Here is a 22,896-nt window from a genome sequence, read left to right as displayed (position 1 = left end):
TCATTTGCATATAAAAACGATAAATAGATTGAAACAGATAATAAAATTCAAAGCAAAGATAAGCAAAATATTTTCAAAATAGATCAGAAGCATTAAAAATTTCAATTGGAAATAGACATTATTCATAAAGTAGTAAGCGAAGATAGGAATAATAAAGATTTCATCTAGAAGAATTTCGATTATTACTTTCTAATTATTCAAAGCATTAAATACTTTATATGCTAACTGTACTATAAATAAGCATTGTATGCAATTTAAAAAGCTCTATGATTGCATACTCTCCTTCTTGAAAATTTGTTTTGCATATAGGAACGATAAATAGATCGCAATAGATAATAATGTTCAAAACCTCGCAATATTCAAATAAAAAGAAATGCCATAAAAGTCAGAAATAACTGAAAAAAGAATCCGAATTTGGTGAAATAAAGATGTGTGGTAGTAAAAATTTCTTTTCAGTAAACTGAATAAAAATTCAGCTATATAAGATTTTTATGTACTTAATACTCAAGCAGAAATGATGCTTTGTGTGTGAAATGAAAAAGACTCGGATGAATATAAATATATGACATAAATAAAAGCATAAGATTATGCGATCAAAAAACAGCCGAAGTGCTTGGTTAAAACTTTGAAGTGACAGTATCTTTCCATAAAACGCGAAATAAAGAATGAAAACCTTCCCCACAAGAGGTTTTCATTCCCAAGAAAACGTACGCAAAACATTTTCAATATTCGATCCAAAAATAGTTCAAGTGTCCTCTATCATTCGAAATACAAAGAACGCCTACATTTGTTTTGAAATATTACTAAACGCAATTTACCAAGAAGTAGAAAGCGCATTATCGATTTAAATTATGAAAGCCCATTCCGAGGAATCTACAGCAAATGCTCTTAAGCCTTTAAAATTTTGAACCACATAAATAGGATTAAAAAGTAAAACTTTTTTTTCTCTTTTAAGAGTGAATGCATACTAAACGGCGTGTTTATACTAAGATTAAAACATTTTAAGTTATTTTTAGAAATTTTACCGCTTTGTCAGAAAACATAATGGGATGATAAGTACTTTGTTTCTTTTTAAAATTGGATGGAATTAGTTTATTCATTTTAATTCTAGTAATTTAAGAAATTTGATAGAACAAAAATAGGCATGAGGTTTTATGTATTTGATAAGTATAGAATAACTCGTGTTTCAGAAACATTTGTAAAAGATTTTTTGTGTGGATTCTGAATTATTTTATAATTGGCTTTTAACATATATCTATTGTTAACTTTCATTAATTAGTTCAATTTTTGCTTTCATAAGGTGGTAACAACGATTTTAAAGAAAATCAAAGTAATGTCATTCATTTTCTAATCTTTTCTTTAAAAACAACTTTACAAATTAGACGGCATATTCAATTTTTAATGTGAGAACATTATAAAATTTACCTAGGCTTATTATTTTGTAACTGCCTTTTAATAATAATTAATATTCATTTCCCAAATATATGCTTATCAGTAAGCGACTAAGCTCATTTTTTTATGTGAATGCATTATAAATATCAAATAAACTCATTTTTATTATATATGAATTATAAGGAAAGTATTGTAATAGTCGAAAAATTCGAATTCAAAATTTTGACGAATCTTTTAAACCCTCTTGAGTTCAGAAAACAAATTTTTGGTATTATTCTTGTCTGTCTGTGAGCCCGATAACTCAAAAATGCTTTGAGGTAGATAGATAAAATTTGGCTTGCAGACTTATGACCAAATCTATAGATTTCTGCCAAATTTTGAATGAAATCCATTGACAGGAAGACTGTCTGCTTGGCCGTTCGAATTCAAGAGAACTCGATGGCTATAAAAGGCATCGAGCTAGATAGATGAAATTTGGTACTGAGATTTAGAATATAAAATATAGATTGTTATCAAATTTTGAACCAAATCTGATAAAGAATTGACCGTCTGTCAGTCGGTACTTTCATATACATGCAAACGTAATAACTCATAAATGCAATGACTTAAATCAATGAAATTCGCTATCACATAACTAAAATTGTAGATTAGTGTCAAATTTTGTTTAAATCGGCTGGTAAAAAGGCGTGGAAAATACGCATTCGCACAGTAGATTCAGTAAAACTGGTTTTAATAAAAACACATTCCATTTAATGCCTAAATTCAGTGTTTTTTATATAAACATATTTTAGTTGATATCTAAACAATACTTATTAAGTACATTCCAATCATCATCTATTTTGTTCTAAAAATGGTTATAATTACTCATTTTGATTATAAACTGTCACTACATTCAAACTCCTTATTCTATTCTGTTCCTTGCAATAAAGGAATCTTGTATTTTTACATATTAAGAAAAATTAGGGAAAAAAATTATTTTCTTTTTTTAAAATTTCGGCAATAAAACTAACTTTTTAAAGAGATTCGTCATTAAAGTATTTTAGTTCAAATTTGGAAATGCTACTTAATTCAATTTTTAAAAAATTAAATGCTTTGTTATAGCTATTTCTTAAGTGTACAAAATCTATAATTTATATATTTTTAGAAATTTGTGTCAAAAAATTAAATAATTGTAAGAATATTTTGTTCTAATTAAAATTTTTATGCCATTATGATTATTTGTTACTGGGAATCATGTCAATCAAAGTGCTAAAATGTATTTTTTAAAAAAACAAATATATCGAGAGTTTTGCAATTTAAAAAAAATAATAATTCATTTTACATGAACATATGCACTAAATTTCAGACTTTTGTTGAAATTTATACAAAAAAAACCCTCTTACTTGAAAATGACTTGATTAAACTTAAATATAAAACTGAGAACAAATTATGACGGGGGGTATATCCGTAGCAATAATAATGGACGAACTTCGCAAAGAATATAATAGGGAAGAAAAAAATAGATTTCTGCATTTTATAACATCCCATCCCTTTAAGTTCAAGCCATAAATAAATTTAAAATTTCCATATTATCACAAATTAAGCATTACACGTCATTCCTATTGGCTTCTATAATCAATAAAAATATAAAAATACTGATTAACAAACAAAGGATTCTGCGAGTAATTTTTTAGGGGGAGTTAAGTAATATTTTTTCTAAGCGAGATAAAATCACCTCATTATTTTCCTCGCCAGGATCAAGAGTCTAAGTACCTGTTAAACTGTGAAAGTCAAGTATTATCGATCGGGAAATCCAATATGAGCCAAAAGGAAAGCAAATATGATGCCTAAGAATTCAATATGTGGCTTCTCTCATCCTAGAAACTGCCGACCTTTTATCATCTTAAGCTCGGAAATACTAGTAGGGTCTTAACATAAAAGGACATAAAAGGAGCTTCAACTCGAAATTACATGCCGAAGATAGAGAACTAATAATACTAGACAAAACTATCTTTAAGAGCTGTTTTCTATCTCTTTGTTTCCAAGGATAAAATGAAGAAAAAATTATTGTTGATAAATAAAAATTAATTGTACTAATAGCTATGGCCATAATAGAAAACTGTCTTTGACAGCTATTTTCTATTTCTTTTTTCCAAGGATAAAACGAGGAAAAATTTATCGCTGATAGATAAAAATTAATTGTACTAATTGTTATGGCCATAATAGAAATCAGAATAAATACTAGTATAAATGATTAAATGAATATTTTTTTAAAAAAACTATCTTTGAGAGCTGTTTTCTATTTCTTTTTTCCAAGGATAAAAGGAGGAAAAAATCATCATTCATAAAAAAAAATGAATTTTACTAATTGTTATAAATAGAAATCTGAATAAATACTAATGCAAATATTTAAATGAAATAAATCCTTGAAATATCATATAATAAAATCTTTTATATTTTAATCCGAAATTATGTATAATCAATGCTAAAATAAACTAAAAATCTTTGAAAATTCAGAAAAGAATGTTTATTTGACTTTAAAAAAATCACACACACAATTTGACACGGAACTTTAATTGTAATAAGATAATTAATTTTTAATTTTAATTAATAAATAATTTTGGGGTTATCCTATTCATAGACAATTATAATTCAAAATTATGTTTTTTGAATTCGCGGGAAAATCTAAAACAAGGAAATTTATCAAAGTCTTTAGGTCAAATTTTGGAGATTATGATACTTTCTCTTAATATATTTTGCAAACGAATTCGTAAGAAAAAGACTTGATGGGAATTAAAATTTGTTAAAAAAATATCTTTATATGGGTTGATTCATTCTACATGGTACTATTTTAGTGATGTCGACTTTGGTGATATCCACTATACTTTTAACTAAATTTCCTTTTAAAATGCATTTCTTGACTATATAGAATCTTTGCAGTTGAACTAATCAAAGTTTAATCTTTGATATTTTTAAAACAGCTTTGTTCTCCATACTCCTTTATTTAAAACGCTAAAGTACTAAATGCGCTATTTCAATGCATCTATTGCGATTTTCAGAAGTAGGTTTTCCTTAGGGTTTCAAAATAATATAGATATGTTTGAATTTAAATTGCTGGTCATAATAATACTTGCTTTGATAGACTTGTCATTTAAGGAGAACTCAAGTGTTTTTGTTTGAATAAGTAGAATTTAGATTAAAATTAAATTTTTATGCAAAAATTTAAAGAAATTGCAAATAGGATAGAAAAAAAAAGCTCAAAGACTTCAATGACTTCTAAATCCCTATTCTTTTGTTTTTTCCTAATTTGTTTCTAAAGTAAACAAGATGTCTTGAAAATAAAACTATAAATAATAAAAATTTTGCCTTCTAGATTTGTTCTGAATTCTTTAATTCAACCTAACGGTTTAAATACTATTATTTCAAGACCAGAGTGCTTGAATTTTATGTTTTAATAGGATCCTTTCAATCTGTTCGGTTTGAATGTCAACAATTGTATTTAAATTTGATATTCAAATAAACAATCTTTCCTTTTTGTCTAACAAAATATGAAAAATAATTAAATTTCAAATTAGTTTTATTCCATTTCAAAGTGCAATTTCATATCGAAAACAGACTATTAATTTGAAATTTCTTTCGAACAAAAAAGACAGTTCTTAATTTCCAATAAAATGAAAGAAAATAATTTTATTTAAACAAAGTATTCAAATGTGGATTTAATTATTATGATATGCTTGCTAAGTTTAACAATAAAAAAAATCACTGAAGATCAATATATTCCATATCTGCATAAATGCCGAGATGGAATATATTGAAATGGAGATAAATAGAAAACCCTCATTTATTGGTGAAATAAAAATTAAGGATAAGAAATAAATGATTAAAAAATATTTTAAATTTAATGATATATATTATATAATTCTTCAAAAGTCACTTAATGAATTTCATTTTAACAAGGTTGTATCGTTTTAGATATATATTTATATTTTCAAGTCTATTCTTTTAATAATAATTCAAAGCAAATAAGGCCGTGCCTTATAATTGTCTAAATAATTATTTATTATAATTAAATGTTGGAAAATAGCTTTTGTTTGTTTGTTTCTTCTTTGAGTGAAGTAATCGTTCAGTAATTAAAAAATACATGCAAAAATCAAATAAAATGGAATTTTTTCTGGTTATTGTAGAAGTTTATCTCCAATCAATATGCGTTATTGAAATAATAGTTCAAAAATATATATAAACAATCTACATTTAAATTAATTACTTTATTTATTTATGTTAATAATATATGTTTAATTAGCTCTTATGGTTCTTCCTTTTTTTTTGTTCTTTTTCGTTTTAAGTGATTACTTTAAAACAACAAAAATATTTAAACATTGACATTGGAATGACGCAAGACTTGAAAAAATATCTAGTTACAATAGTTCTTCTATTCGTTTGTTTTAAATCATTAATGTAAGAAATCCATAAATATTTTAATATTTACATTGAAATGTCGCGAAATGCAAAAAAAGACAGAGCGAGAAAAAAAAAAACGATGACGAAGATTCGAAACTATATGCGAGTGTTAAAGAGAATTCTTATAATAAATTTAGAAAAATATTCTCAGTCTCAAAGAACATACTACATAACATCCCTACGAGGAAACATAAAAAAAAAAAATAATGAAGTAATGTTTCGAAAAACAGCTCTTATGATAATATGAAAAGTAGTAATATTTTTTTTTCTTTTCCGTAGTGCTTTTTTTTGGCACCAGTTTATTGGCTTACAATTCCCTTATGAGACTACTTCATTTTGGAGAAAAAGAAAAAAAAGTAGAGATAAAAGACAGCTCTCGTAACGAAAATACCAAATTTAAAAATAATAAAAATAAGAATTATTACAGGAAAACATTTCTCGAGTTATTTGAACGTAATTTTGAAATGTCCATATATCGTTCAGACGCAAACACGACCGACATTTAATTTACAGAACATTTCCCGGGAGAAATTTTTGCCCTTTGCCATATTCTTAGATTTAATATTTACTCAGTCGCTACGCATACCTTAAACTCTGTTTATGCTAAAAATAGCTCGAACTTATTGAAAATTACTCTGGGCGAGTTCTGGTGTAAAATTATGCGAAGGTAGTGATATCAGGACTAATGCTGTGATGGGAAATTTAATCGTGGGGGCGGGGAGGGAGGCATTGGCATAAATCAAATGTTTATTTTAAAATGAGAGCTCTAAATTAATTTTATAGCACGTTTTTATTTTTCTGTAAAGGCGTAATTTCTCTTTTTGAGATTTAAAGCAAGTATTTTTAAGGAGATTTCTTTGACATGCACTTGATTGCTTTCCAGAATTTAATTACAGCAATCGTGGCGTTTATCTAAGGATTAATTATAAATGGATATGAACAGAGTGTCAAAATTAATGTGGCAAATTTATCTGTAAAGTAGTTTTTATGAGGTGATATGTTAATAATTAAACGTTTTAGTTAAATTATACAGTGTTTTTTAGAAACACTTTTCTCAATCTGTTATTAGTAAAGTCTAAAATTGGAAATAACTTTAAGAAACTGAATTATACACCACGAAATAATTATTTTTGAAATTTTTAAAATTAGTAAGTTGTATTCTCCCAATTATTGTATCTGAGGATATAAAAAATGATCCCGACCACCACGCTACAGATTGCTTTGTGACAAAAATGATACCAATCACCACGCAACAGATTGCTTTGTGACAAAAATGATACCCGCCACTACACAACAGATTGCTTTGTGACAAAAATGATACCCGCCACTACACAACAGATTGCTTTGTGACAAAAACTTTTAATTTCATCAAGTCCAATGTTGGAAATGTACAAAAATACAAAGTTCAACAATAACAAAAAATGATTCTTGATCCGAATTATTAAGGTTCTACATCAGTGATGTAAGACTCTCATCTTTATTGATTATGGAAGACTTAATCGCGGCCTTTAGATTTAAGATTTCAAATGCAATCTTTTTCAATAAGCATTGCACATTATCTTATGGTTTTGTTTCCCTATTTTCAAGCTCTTCCACTCTGTGATTATAAATATCCTCTGCGATCTGGTATAAGATTGCAGTTTCATAATCAAAATATTTGTCTTCTCTCTCGTTTCCCCTTAGATTCATTAAATATTTGGATTTGTATACTTGGATGAATAACTAACGTTGCATCAAGTATAGTCAGCCAGAAATATGACAAGCATTAGCTGGATTATCTCTTTCTTCATTTGATCCGGGTTTAAAATTGTGAAGCGTATTCCCATTTTCTTTCTAACTTTGCTTTATCCAATATAGCAACTCATTAATCAATCATCAAGTTTGGAACTGCTCAGCAGTTTTAACTGTAATAATACCTGTGAGTAGAATTCAGGGAACTTTATTAAAATATCGTTATCGCTTTCATTTTGGAAGTAATGAGATTCCTGATGTTGAAGTTATAAAGATGTAAATGGAAATCTCTTATGAGTATTTGACAAAATGGTTATTTGTAGTAGAACGAATTTCGGCGGTGAATTGGTGGTTGTCTCTAAAATTAGACCTATATCAAGATCAGCCTAATTGAACCAGGTGGTGAGATCAATAGAACTAATACAATCTGCAAGTTCCAAACCGCAATAGTATACTAGTGCATGTGATAATGGAAGCTAATATAGTGGAGATTAATAAACTGAGTAATGGAGTATCAGTGTTGTTAAACACACTATCATTGCTCGATCCCATGAGCGTATGCCATATGAACGTTGACAAACATTATATTGATTCTTCTGAGATTTTTTAAACTTTTTTTAAAATTCGGTGGTTATTTGAATCACCTTTTTATGACCAGGAATCAACCTTAGAAACTTCTTTGGTGCACTGCACGTCACAAAAGAATGTCATATATCAAATACATCACATAAGAACTCATGGTCATTTCACTTTTGATAACTGATTCACGGCAAAAGAAACAAAAAATGCAGGTGAGAATAATATTATTACCCAACAGCAAAATAAAAGCTATTAAATGCAATAGTTTATTTTGCTTGAGTTTATTTAAGATTGCAATTTGCTTTGATTGTAATGCACAGATGTTTCAAGTACTGTGAAAGGGAAGGAGGTTATACATAATAAATAACGAGTTAGATACATGCACACGATTATGCCTGATTTTAACTCGTATCTCAAGAGTTGGTTTCTAAATTTCAATTTGATAAATATAATGTTATCAATAAGGACAGTTGAATTTACTAAGGTAAACCGAATTTTATAACTAAAATAAGAAGGATTATGAGTGTCAATTTTATGTACAAGGAAACAAACCTTTGAAGTTGAACCACACCCACTCTCCTGTTTGTAAGCAATGCCGTCATAAATACAAAATTTAACAATGTCGAATATATCCTGCTAAAACGATGTTTCATAAAGATTTCGATAAAATGCATTGAAATACAGAAGTAAAATATTTTAAAATACAAATAAATTGGCCAGGGAGAAATAAATATGAAATTTTAACTGTGTCGAATTTATCTCACTGATGCAATGTATTTTTAAATCTTTCAAGAAAACGACAGAATAAGTATTTTAACACTATAACGTCCGTCGGTGTCGATTGGACACCGACAGACACCTCCTTTCCGCATTTTTACAGGGAATTTGAAAATTTTTCGTGACTTTTAGTCGTTTTCCATGGTGATTACACAGAAAAAGTTTTGCGTTCTAGGTTAATTAAGAGAGATTTCACAACTAAATATACCTAGAACAACCGTTGGTGTCGTTTCGACACCAAGGCAATTTATCGTTATAAGTAGCTGTCATTCAACAAACGATAGTTCACTAAGTAAAACAAACTTCCCAAAGTACTGTCGCACATTTGTTAGGCCTTAAATGCAGTGTTATTGAGTTCACAGCGGAAATGAATCAATTATTCTAAAAATGTTGTATCTAAGTGTTTCATTATACATCATTTGCTTATCTGCTCATAAAAAATAATTTGCTTCGATTTTCGAACCTTGTGCAGAGCTGACACCCTGAAACCATGACTCATAGAAAAGGTCTAAGCCCTTATGAAATTGCTAATTTGTTGCGAGAGCTTTCTAAGAATGAATCGTATGGTGGTGAGCTGCCTTTCTCTAATTTAGATTCCGATGAAGACATAAAATAGCGTGAAAATGGCTGAGAAGAATCTGGAGAAGTAATTTGTAAATAATTTGCTTTGTTACAGTTTTTTATGATATAAGAGTTCATACTATATGATAATTACATGAAATAATATTAAAAAGTCGTAAAACGAACCCCTACTAAATAGTAGCCCTGCAATTATTTAGGTATTACAATTATTTTATATATTTTATATCACGGTGTCGAAACGACACCAACGGATGTTTGAAGGTAATCGAAATCCGGGATGCTCTAGTATTAAAATACAAATAAAGGAGCTAGTGATAAAAAAAATAACCGGATTAATGTTAACCATATCGATTTTACCCCACTTACACAAGATACTTATAAATCTTTCCGAGAAAACATCATAAAGTACCTTAGAATACGAATAAATCAATCAGTCACATACCGACCTTAAAATATTTGAATATCTGAACGCTTCTAGCCAACTGTAATGATTGCATGGCAACCATCAATTCAGTTTACACTTCAAAATATTTTCCACTACATTTATGGCCACCTCAGTGGAATTTGATTAAACCATAACTATCGCCGAGGGGCTTGGTCTCGGCTCAAAACACTGCTTAAAATTGCAAATTAGAATCCCCCACATTCCGACGAATGTCGGTGCAATTGTTATAAGACAAATGGTGGGCGAAGTCTAAATTCTTAGTCCGAAAATGTGGTAATATATTTGAGAGTATATATTGACGCATACGCGTAGGCGCTGGCTGTCTAATATGTACAGAACTTTCTGTCAATTTAACGTCACCTATAAGGATGGAGTTCGACTTTACTTTTCGTTACAAATAAAGAAGTTCATTAAATCCCTTTTCTGAGATTGAGAAATGTAAATAACTCAGTCTAGGTGATTGTTTATTGACTTGTGCTCCAGAGATAGAAATAGCTCTGTCGATTTGTACAGTTGAAGTGTTTAGCTTATTTAATATTTGCTTAGAATGTCTGGAAATGAAATCAAACATAATCAGGATCATGTGTGTAGGAAACATGAACAAAATTTTGTAGTCTACAAATTCCAAACCACGCAATCAAGAAAACTGAACAGCACAAAGCATTTGCTAAGTTCTCCAGCAATTCTCCTTTACTATCAAAACGGTTGTGTAAATGGTTTTAGCCTGAATTCAATTGGTTCTTCTTTGGAATTGTGTTTTTTTTATGCTCTCAATCATCAGTTCGTCTTTTTAAGACACAAATTAATCATTAATCAGTATTTTTAAACCATCTTAACTCGAATTATATTCTTTGACTGGGACGCATTAAATGAAACACACTGGAATTGTATGTTGAATCAGTGATAATTTGGACTCAGATAATTTTCTGATGGTGTTTTAAAAAAATGTCAAAGGAAGTTAATTCAGATGATTGAATTTACAGTACTCTAAGCTCATTTATAAGGCTTAGAAAAGGTATAAAGCCCTGGAATCTTCGAAATTCCTAAATTAATTCAAAAATTCCTCAAACTATACAAGATTTGCGATGTTTTACTTTGAAACTCAAAGAATATTTATATAAAAAATGCTTATTTTTTAATTACATACATTATTTATATCTTTTATTCTCATTATTTATACCTGTTTCTCCTAAACAATCATATTATCTTCATATGTCTTATACCTCTAGATATTTCAACTCATTGAATAGCAACTCTAATATTTATTATAATATATCAACATATTTAAAACAATGAATTTAATACGTTTGTAGGTATTTCTACATGTAGTAAAAGATGTAAGAGAACAAACAGAAGATATATCGAACACAAAATGGTTTTTTTTTTATGTTTAAGGGTTTTTTAAATTTACATTTTTGTAAATCGATAATAACGCAACTTATTATTTATGCCATAATTATTTAAAGGTATAAGGATTTATTACATATATTTATAAAAAAAATTAACTTTTGCATAAATATAAAATTTTGTTTATTTAGTAAATTTCGACTTATTATAAAATAAATAATTAACGCTTAAGATATCATCAGCTTTTGATGGATACGAGGAAAAAATATGAATGTACTTACTGTCATTAGAATAAAGTACTAAACATTTACTATTATGAATCTGGAAATGTACGTTCACTAATAATCATATTAATGTTAACAATAAATTTAGAGATAAATCTAGATTGATCCTAATAGGATATCTACAGATCCCGTTGACTTATCAGAGCTCTTAGTCATACCACCCCACGATTTTGCCATACAAAAAACTTAGGAAATTTAATTCTTAATGAGAGTCCAGGAAAGTCAACTTTGGCTATTATGAATTCGGAAATACGGGTTAATTATTTTAGTAACAGTAAAACTAGAGATAAATCTAGATTGAAAAAAATTGTACATGCATAGACTCCGTTGACTTACAAAGATGTCATACAAGATACTTACTTAGATACATACCTAGAAAATTTTAATTCTAGTAGAATAAATACCTTCTAAATTACATTAATTATATTCCTTTCTTATCAGAATGAAATAGGTTGGCGTTGGGGTATTTAATGGAATTTCGATAAACATATGTGGAACAATTTGCATTCATAAAGAATTACACTTTCTTAAACGTTACAAATAGGGATGAAACAATGAAAAACATTGAGAGAATCTGCTGAGTTGACTAATAAGAATTAAAATATGAAGCATTTTAAACTTATATGCATAAATTTATTTAAAAAATTTTCAAATTCGCATTACAAACTTAACAAGTTATGAGATACTTTTAGTTCTTAAGGTTACCGATAAAATGTTTTAGTACTGATAGGAATTACTCCAAAAGCTAATTGAGAAATTAGCAATTAAAAACAAATCGTCAACAGAAAGTGGAAGTAACAGTCATCATAAATATATTATTTAATTATTTTTATTGTTTAATGTTACAAGTTATTTCTATAGCTCTATGATATATTATTTATCATAGAGCTATAGAAATAACTTGTAACATTAATATATTCCTGTAATAAATTCCACAGAAATTCTTGTTACTAATAACGTGTAGTAAATTCTTTTTTATCAAGCCGTACCAAATAAAACTGCTAGAAAAAGTTTTGAAAAACTTGCCTGTTGCCTGTCCTCAACGAACGATTTTTTTATATTTATTTCATTCTAAATATTAGATATTCCCTAATTCAAAATTAAGAATTCACATCTCTCACTTGATGCCCTGTTTTCACAATTTAAATTTTGCTTGTAATAACGTAGTATTGGACTCGACATTCCAAAATAATCAGGAACTAGAATAATCATTTTTAAAAACATTAATATAAAACTATTAATTTTTTACAAACTATGTGGGGACTACAATAAAAAACTTTTCACCTTTTATTAATTTTTTGGTGGGGGGGGGGAGTAGGACACCAATTTCTTTTAAGAAATGACGGCTTCAATTAGTTAGTATTTACAAAGTCCCAAATATTTTAAGATTTTTCACTACGATCGAATGAATGTTTTTGAAAAATCTTAGAAAATATTTATATTTTTGAATTTTTGCTTAAAATCGAATGAAACCTATGAAAAAAAATATGCCAATTAAAAGCCAAAAGTGTTTTTGAAAACTAGAATATATACTTTTTTTCGGGGATAAAAAGAGGAATAAAACAAACAACTTCTAACTCAGAAGTTAATTAAATGATTTGCTCAAGATTTTGCCGATAACATAAAAAATATATTACCTAGGTTTTGAACAAGAGTTGAAGTTGCATTTCTATCCAATCCTTACATGCTGAGATTTTACTGATAAATAACATGTAATTTTCACATTTTTTTCATTTACGAAGCATTGAAATAACGCATATTGTTTAAATGAACAGATTGTTTATTCTGTAGTTCAGGAAATGCAGAAAACATATTAAAATATAATTAAATGAAATTTGAAAAAAAAAATATATATATGCGTTGGATGTGAACTGATGAGATTTCCCGCAAGGAGATTTTACCAACATTTAGAAGTTGTGAAACTAGCATTTAAAGCTGTCGTTGTTGTTGGTCCATGGAAATGCAAAAAGTGAGGAAAGAAAGTCTCAGATGTTGCCAAAGTCCGAAGGCCCACCATTCGTCTTTTACCGCAGGTTTTGGTGCTTCAGGTCTGTAAAGAATCTCCCGAAATGGATCCATCAGCGGTAACCAGCCACGCTTTAAGATATCTGCGGTAATAGATGGGCACTCGAAGATGTGTCTCGGTGTGAGCTGAGTTTCCGGACAGTTCTTGCAGTAAATATAGGTTCTTGTTCCATCAAAAAAGGATCTTCATTCCCTTATAGTAATTCGTTCTTAATCTAGCTAGTGTAGTTGTTACATTTTTAGGGAAATCAAAGTCAGTGATTAAAGGTCTTCTAGAAGACTGACTTATAAGTCTACATCTGGCCACAGCGTTAGCATCTGCAAGTGTGATGGTGGAACTAAGTTGGACAAGATTTCGTGCCTCTTTGACCAAAACATCCGCACAATCATTACCCTCGATGTTTACATGTGTGGGTATCCACTGCAGCACACAAGATTTCCTTTTGCAATGCAGTTGATCGAGTAAGCTATTTATAATAGAGGTGATGTATGCGTCTCCGTTTCCGATGGCTTCAAAGGCCTATTTAGAGTCTGTGAAAACAACCAATCCCTCAGCAAGGTCCATAGCTTCAGAATTAGTCAAGTAAAAAGTTAGGACTTCTTTGATTGTCAAAAGTTTGCTGGTGTAGTTGGAGGCAATCAAACCTGTGTTAATTAAGATTGACTTTTTCACCACGTGGAAGAATGACGAGGGTGCCTGCTGCACCTGCGTTGGGGGATTTATCTGAAGAAACGTTGGTGAAAGCAACTACCCGATTCTTCTGGGAGAGCTTTTCATGGTTTCTTGACCCTTTTGTCTGAGTATAATGGGGTCCTCTTTTTAAGAGTAGGGTTGAAACAAATTCAGATTAATCTTAGTGTTCGCCGTGGTTGTCTTGGAAAGAGAGGTTCCAGAAGGAAATTTAAAGCTGTCAATATAGTATTAAAACTTAAGTTATGAAAATATAAAAAAAATCAATGTAACCTCATTTAATGAAAGCAGAAAATCAAAATTCAAATGATTTGATAATCAAAACTGTTCGGAGATTAAGAATGTTGAATAAAAATGCTTTCGATATTTTCACCAAGAATCGATTTATGAATGTAATCACATACATTAAATATTTTCAACTATTGAGATCACATCTAATAATTTCTTTTTATTCTTTTCAGATTATCTCTTGGAAAGGTGTTAAAATGAACAGAGTACGCAACAACCAGGAGGACTCAAACATCAATGTAAATATTAATGAAATTGATCATGAGCCTAGTATTCTTGATATTATTTGGGAAATTTTCTTTTTGATAGTGCTTATAAACATAAATTTAATCATTTGTTTTCTAATTGGGAGTTCAATTTTTCAGCCCAAAGTAACCACTTTTTCTGTTGTTAGAATATCATGCCCTCGACGTGTACTTTAAGCCAATTGGAGAAACTTTTTGAAGAAATTATTTTAGATTAATTTTTTTCTTTGTTAAAAGTTAACTTGGGATTTTTTTTCTGTAGTAAAGGTAAAGAATTTTGGCCTTTGCTATTTAAATTATCATTCATTAGCTCTTTCGAAAGATTTTTAGAAAATTTATTTTATATTTTATTTAATCGTTTCATTAATAGTTGAAGTTACAAACATTTTCATAATTTAAACTCTTTAATATGCAAGAAAAAGTCCTGTTTTGTTTAAAAATTACAATTGCTAAAATTTCGACAATTGAACTACTACTTTCGCTTATAAAACTTATTCATTGCGTTAATTTGAATTTTTTTCTTATCATAAATTTATATAAATAGGTTGCTCAATATTTGTAAAAGTAGAATCAAAAGTTGCTTCGAATGTAATATCGTTCCAAAATACGAATTTCAGTTGAAGAACAAATTTTATATTAATCTTTTTACTGCTTGCTTGCAAGTTTTTGATATTTTAGTGGCTTTTAATACTATAATCGTATAAATTATTTCAATGCACATATCAGAATAACGTTCTCGGTTTCTTTTCGAATGTTTGCCTCATAACATTTGAGCCTTAATACGTTGTTATAATGCAGCATATTAAATAATCCATCCACAGTAAATATCCCATCGTAACCTCATGTAATAAGCTTGCATAAGTAATCCATTTCTTATATCTTTTCAATAATTACGAATCATCAGTTAATTTCTATTAGCCACAGAAACACTTATAGCCTGATTTCGTTTTTTGCTTTTAATTTTCTTTCATGTATTCTTTTTTATCATAAGAAGCTTTTTTTAAAATATGTACTTAGAAGAGGATTTAATAACAATGCCTATGTATTCAAATTACGTAATGAATACAGAAATCTTTCAAGAGTATTTATTTATTTCATTACGACGATACAATCTACTTTGCATTGCGTAGCCTTTGTAAAGCATAGGTAACGTTTCGCTCGTTTGCTAGACCTAACGATACCTATTTATAAAAATATGAAATATTCGAAAACATTTAATTCTTTAACTCTCCATCTCACCTCCATTCCTCCATGATTTGCACTTAAAGCATTGTTATCTTTTTCCTCAGCCGTCGGCTCTAATTGATATAGACATGCCTCATAGTAAAATCATGCTAAATTTCTCCTAAGTTGATTTTTTTTTAAGTTTGTACTTCACCCAAAAAGTTCAGAACACAATAGAGCTTGACTGAAGTTATAAAAGATTTCATGTCAGAGAAAACGGAATTGGCACATTGAATATTCACTTAAAGAACTACTGAAAGCTTAAATATATTTATCTGCTTTTGTTTGTTATCAAATTTTAGGAAAATAAATCCAGAAGTTTCGATCGATTCCAATTTAAAACTTTCCAAAATCTTAATTAAATTAAAATTGCACTTTCTGTTATATTTAAATTTGCTATTAATTTCACATTTCCGAGGAGGTCCCTTTACAGTTAAAGAAAAAAAAATTCTTACACGATATGAAACAAATCTCAGACCTGAGTTAACTTACATAATTGCAAGTTGTTTGCTTATTGAATTATTAAAGCAGTGAATAGATATAAAAATTACCAACATCTCTTTAGATTTTAACATACTTGAATTTTTATTATTTCTTAATTTCATGCATTTCTTACGGTATAAAGTACGTCGAAAACTATTAATAAACGAGGTATGTTAAAGAAAAAAGGCAATTTTTTATGTTCTCGCTTCGAAACTAGAGAGTGATAAACTCCAATTTACCATTATTGGTAGTTCGTTTCATAAATTCATAAATTCATTTTATGTCGTAATCTGCAAAATAACATACGAGGAGTGATATTGAAAGTTTTGAACTGTATTCAAATGATGAATTTTGGCATTTAAAAGCACACGCATCTGCAGAAATATTAAGATGTGCTGTCTTCCTGAATTAATCACGTAAGAAGTTAACAGAGACAGAAAAAAGCAAAAAAAAAAGCATACAAAAGGAAGTAAAAGAGTTGAAACCCATTTGAACTCGGTGCTTGAAATAGAAGTCAAATGGATTTGGCGATTGTTTAAATCGCAAGAATACTGTATCGTAAGATCGGGAAGTTGCTTCAGAGCAAATAAAAAAAAATTTATATGTGAAGTATTCGTAAGATCGTAAAGTTGCTTCAGGGCAAATAAAAAATATCTATCTATGAAATATTTGTAAGTTCGAGAAGTAACCGTAAGGCATTCCAGGCAATCCAGCATTCGTAAGACTGGAAAAATATTGCATTGCAAGACATTTGAATTGCTAAGAAGTGTTTTTTCTTCATATAGTCAGTACGAGGAACAACAGGATTTGCTACAAATCCTAGCCTATAATTGTTGATAGTCAGATGTAACTAGAGTTAGGACTTCCGTTTTAACATTAATTACAGTTGCCATAAATGGTTTTATTTTGTAGTTTTGAATTTGGCAATTGCTAAATGTGAAGACTCCTCTATTGTAAAATTGGAGACTTGCTTGGAAACAAATAATAAAAATGTGCCAACCCATAAAGCGCTCGTAAATATGTCTTAAATGTAAGATTGCAGGCCAGCAGATACATGGGTATTTTCTTTATATAATCAGCACTAGGGACAACCGAATTTGTTTGAAAACTCCTAACCTATAATTGTTGCTGAAGTCTGAATTTCAATTTTCATACTAAGTTCAAATCATCTCACTCTCTAATCTTGTTTTGTACTTTCATGAAAATATTTCAGAATAAGTCTTCTTTTTACTTTTTTTTCTTTTTCTTTTGCAATTTATTTTCTCATACGTAAAGAAAAAGCAATTTCTAAGAAATGAAAAATTAATCCTCATAGATATGATGCATAACAAGAAAAAAATTTAGAAAAAATGAAAAGAGATTAAGTTAAATTCAAATTAGAGTAAAGATACCAATTCGACCGATTTTGTATTTTTATAATTAATATATGTGTGGTTAAAATACTTCATCTTTGTATCTTCTTTAACATTATTTTAGTAAGAATCATCTATGTAATCAAAAGAATATATGGCGCTGCTTTCTTAAAAATTTTTAGGCATATGGGATGTTATTGTTTAGACAAGAATACAAATAATAACATTGTGGATTTTTCGACTGAATTTAAATGATAATTTAATAAATTTATTAAATCACTATTGCCAAATTTATTAATAATAATGGTACAGCCATAAATGAGACTGCCTCTGTGTTTGCTAACTTCCAAGTGCTTCAATATAATTGATAATTGAAAACTTATTATCATTGCATTATTATCTCCTCGTTAAATTCACGGAATTACGATTTCAAAATTTTTCAGAGTTAATTAAGAAGATCTTAACTAGGAAGATCTGACTTCCACATTATGAACAATTCACACTTTTATTTGGCTATTTTTATACAGTGCCGTTTTATTTTGAGTTAATTTAGCTATGATTTTACTATGCTCTCATCTCAGTCAAACAAAATCTCAACTTTGGCTTCATGATCTTTGACGCTGTAGCATTTGCATTTGAAATTATTAATGATTCAGGGACTTTCACACAAGAATTAATTCTCCAATATTCAGGAAGTGTCCATACGATTCGATTGACCAAAAACTTCCGTTCTCTAATTCAAAACTTTCGGTATATAAATTACTGAAGGAGTAATTAATTGTAAATATTTCAGATAAATTCAAAGACAGTCGTTTCTTTATTGAGCAGAAGAATATTCATTTATTCTAGGAACAAGGAACAAAGATGTCTTCACTCTTCTATTAGAATTGCTTGATAGCTTTTTTCTAACAGTCAATAATATGAAAGAACAGCTTTTCATACGTCACTTGGCTATTAAAACAGACTTAACGGCTCTACTAAGCAAATTTACAAGCATTAAGTGACTTTCTTTACGTTTCCTTTTTACTTCTTAAATCCAAACAAGCTTTATTGATTTTTTTTATTAAAAATTAAAAATTTCCCTCTATTTAATACCGAAAAAAAAAACTAAATCACGGAACCCCGTTTTAGTAGAAGTTCAAGTTTGAGACTTTCAAATTCATATTTGAGGCTCTTTCATTGCATTCATTTCATTCATTCGTATTCGATTATCCAAAACTAATTTATATATCATCATTATTTACCTAGGAATGTCAAATTGCTTAATTTTTTACCTAAGCACTATCAAAATGGCCACGTTTTGCTCGCTCAATTACTTAATAGAATAAAAAGAACCATAATGATTATTTATCGAAAACTAACACTGAGGAAAAAAATTTTTTTTTGCTTTTCAGGTGCCAATAACTAAAGAGGAAAAACAAAAAATATTACAAAAATCTCTGTATAAGAAGGATATTACAGATCGCATGAAAATGAAACTGGATTCCGCTAAATTGCTCGGGGAAAAAAATTTAAAAAATGAGATCCTCAGTGATAAGAGCAACAATAATGACAGTGCGGTGATACCAATGAATGGTATGGACGAATTCAATAATGAAGAGGCTCGCCCTAAATTTTTTGGGGTGAGAAATTATCTGCACACCTTTTACGAAACCATAAATCTGAGAAATCCCCAAATGTATGAAGACATCCCTGACGAATCTGATACAAATAATGATGATAAGAAATTCAACCCTAACTGCAAGTTTTATTGGAAAGTTGGTATTTATCTTGCTTTGGTCATAGTTATTGTCGGGCTTATTTTGATTTTGATCGGCTTTGTAACTCCACTGCATACAAGTGGCAAGAATAAGCAAGAGGAATTCCTGGTAATAGATAAAAGTTCGACTACTTTGAATGACTATATGGGAATATGCCGTTTGATTGGAATCGGAATGTTTATTGTCGGTTTTTCTTTGTTTTTGGCAGTTGTACTGCTTGCCGTGTGTTTTCACTCCAATGAAGGCAACAACGACTCTGAAGACGAAGAGAGTGAAAACGTTTGCTTGTCTTTTAATATGGAAAATTCCTATCAAAAGGAACCTGATGAAAGCATTCCTGTTACAGAAGAATCAGAGGCCGTACAAGTTATAAAGGACACTGACGAAGCGGTTGTCACCAGTAATGGTCTTCGCGCACCGCAAAATGTTCCACCCAAGTAGAGCAAGTTAATACAGAATAATACGCATCACAGTTTTTATTTTTTTATATTTTAAGTTTTCTCATCGTTTTGCAAACAATTGCGTACTAAAAGATTTCATTTTCAAAATTATAATTTCAAATGTCAATTTTAACTTCGTTCTAAACCTTCAGCCACGAGTGACGCCGAAATTAGTTAATGATGGTACTATAAAATCGTTATTAAATGACTACTATACGTAATCTAAGTAAAGTTTAATCTTCTTTCTGCAGTAATCTTGTTATGCATTCGTATCTAAGGATATCAAATTTTCCAGACTGTAAATGGTTCGATTTCAAAATATATTCTTTCTTTATCTTAAAATGATTTTGTTGAAAACCATTTATAAAATAAGGACTTTAAAACATTTTGTTAAGAAATCAGAAATACAAAACAAACCGGTTATGGCCTGAACTTGGAAAGATTTTTCTGATTTAAGGAACAAAGCAAGGTTCGAATATTCTCATTGCTTTTGAATTTTGTAATAAATATGTTTAATTTTTTTTTATCTCTTAATACGTGAAATGTGGAAATATTAGAGGGCTTGGATGTCCCTTATTTTAACCATTCTGATTTCTCTGACTTTGAACAGATTTTTCCTTAGTTAACGATTACTTGATTTTAAAAATTTACGTTTTGATACAAACAAATAATTTTCTCTACATAAAATAAAATATATAATGTTTAAAAGTAGATGGATTAAATGGGTCGGTATTTTATATATATAAAACTAATCTTGAGTCTATACATTGAATAATATTTCAGATTTAAACCTGAACAATATTTCAAACTTAAACTGACGAAAGATTGAAGATCTAGTATATGTATATTCAACGGTCGAATGATAAATTTTCTTTTATACTGTTCTTCTTCTTGTCCTCGGTATTTCTTTTTTTCTTCCTTATACTATAACTGCCATAAAAAAATTTTAACTAACCTTTTTAGACAATTCTTGAAAATTAAATATTAAAAGCGCTCCTCGAGGCTGAAGGATTACTAGGCAAAAGAGAAAAATATATCTTTACAATTAAGTTTTAGCAAACCAGTTAAAATTCAACAGCTCTATATAATTTTTAAGTATCTTCGATATGAAGGATAGAATACAGAACATCTACGCCAAACTGTTACATCAACCTTTACGGTTTAATATAATATCAACGCATTTATGCAACGCACTAAATATCTATGCCACTGAGCTAAAGATCTACTGCCAGAAAAGTAGATAGTCAAGAGCATAGTCAGTTCTCACAAATCTCTAAGAAAATTGATTCAAGTGGAGATGGAAAGTATTGAAAAAAAATGTTTTCATATAAGAGATAGAATACAGAACATCTACGCCAAACTGTTGTTTAAATCTTTACGGTTTAATATAATATCATAATTTTTATAGTAGCATAGACATTTATGCAACCCAATAAATATCTATGCCACTGAGCTAAAGATCTACTGTCCGAAAAGTAGATGATCAAAAGCAATTCTTATGTATCTCTAGAAGAATTGGCTAACATGGAGAGGAAAAGAAATATGTACTGAAGAAAATGAGTTTAAGAAAATGTGTGCTGATAAAATCACTGCATAGCACAATTTTGAAAAAAAAATCATTGTGTATTAGATTAAGGTTAAAATTGTTTATTTTACTAGCTGTAGATATTTTTTTTCGCAGTGATTTCTTTTGACGCAAATAGTCAATGTAGTCATTAAAAAAAGTAGAAATTAGTAATATTTCTTTACACACTAAGGTAAATTAGACAACATTTTTTCTGATGATATTTATTCCTATATATAATCGTAGATATTAGCACAAGTAGACTTGCATTTTTAACGTGAAATCTGTGATTGTAATAAAATATAATAATCGTCTGTCCAATTTTAACTATATTTAACATAGTGTTTATATATTTGGCATTGTATAGCCAAACGTATTCTATATGTGGAATTTTTTTTTATAAAATTTTTGATTCATGTATTATTACAGTACTGTGCAAACTAGTTGGAATGTTAACTTTTATTGACAAAGCATAGATACTGCCTGAAATTGAAATTTAAAAGAAATACTCTGAGAAACATTATGTTTATATCTCAAGTAATTTAGGAAATTTCTAAATCAGACAATTAATGCTGTAACCAAATATTTTACGAAAAAATAAAATGAAAAAGTATCATTAACATCCAAGATGACACTAAAAAATGTTCAAAAAAAAATAACGTCAATGTGTCATTTAACTCTTATTTACAAGCAAAGAGACTACATTGATTTGAAAAGATCATGAAAATGTCAAGATCCTGTTTCATTTATTCTTCAAGAACCTATTCCCTCAAATGATTTGACGCATCCTAATAAAAAAAGAACATTTTTTTCTGATTAGCTCTGTCATCAGAAAATTTTCCATTGTTTCATCTTATACCACTAGAGCAATCCCACTTGGGGCGCCTCATATAAGTATGTGAAGCTTCCGGCATAATGGTTGGTTCTCATCACCTAATTTACCGTTGATTTGAAAAGACCATGAAAACGTCAAGATACTGTTTCATTTATTCTTCAAGAACCTATTCTCTCAAGCGATTTGCCGCATTCTAACAAAAAAAGAACATTTTTATTCTGATTAGTTCTGTTATCAGGAGTATCGAAGATCTGCTATTGTTTCATTTTATGCTACTAGAACAATCCCACTTGGGGAGCCTCATATGAGTATGAGAAATTTCCAGCATGGTGATTAGTTACCATCACCTGATTTACCATTGATTTGAAAAGACCATGAAATCGTCCAGATCCCGTTTCCTTTATTCTTAAAGAAC

General features: G+C 29.1%; 2 long non-coding RNA genes across 2 annotated transcripts in view; one reads left to right on the top strand and one right to left on the bottom strand.

Annotated features, from left to right (window-relative positions):
* The window catches only part of LOC129958873 (uncharacterized), a 38,397-nt gene extending 23,615 nt beyond the window's left edge, over nt 1–14,782 (top strand). The window contains exon 3 of the long non-coding RNA XR_008783337.1: nt 14,752–14,782. This is a non-coding gene — a long non-coding RNA (uncharacterized LOC129958873). The remainder of the gene's footprint in view (nt 1–14,751) is intronic.
* The window catches only part of LOC129958875 (uncharacterized), a 240,028-nt gene that overhangs the window by 91,735 nt on the left and 125,397 nt on the right, over nt 1–22,896 (bottom strand). The window lies entirely within an intron of this gene.

This window comes from Argiope bruennichi, chromosome X1, assembly GCF_947563725.1.
Source record: "Argiope bruennichi chromosome X1, qqArgBrue1.1, whole genome shotgun sequence".
Taxonomy (NCBI): Eukaryota; Metazoa; Arthropoda; class Arachnida; order Araneae; family Araneidae; genus Argiope; species Argiope bruennichi.
Note: the sequence above shows the minus strand (reverse complement) of the source record. Positions and strands in the feature narration are given on the sequence as shown.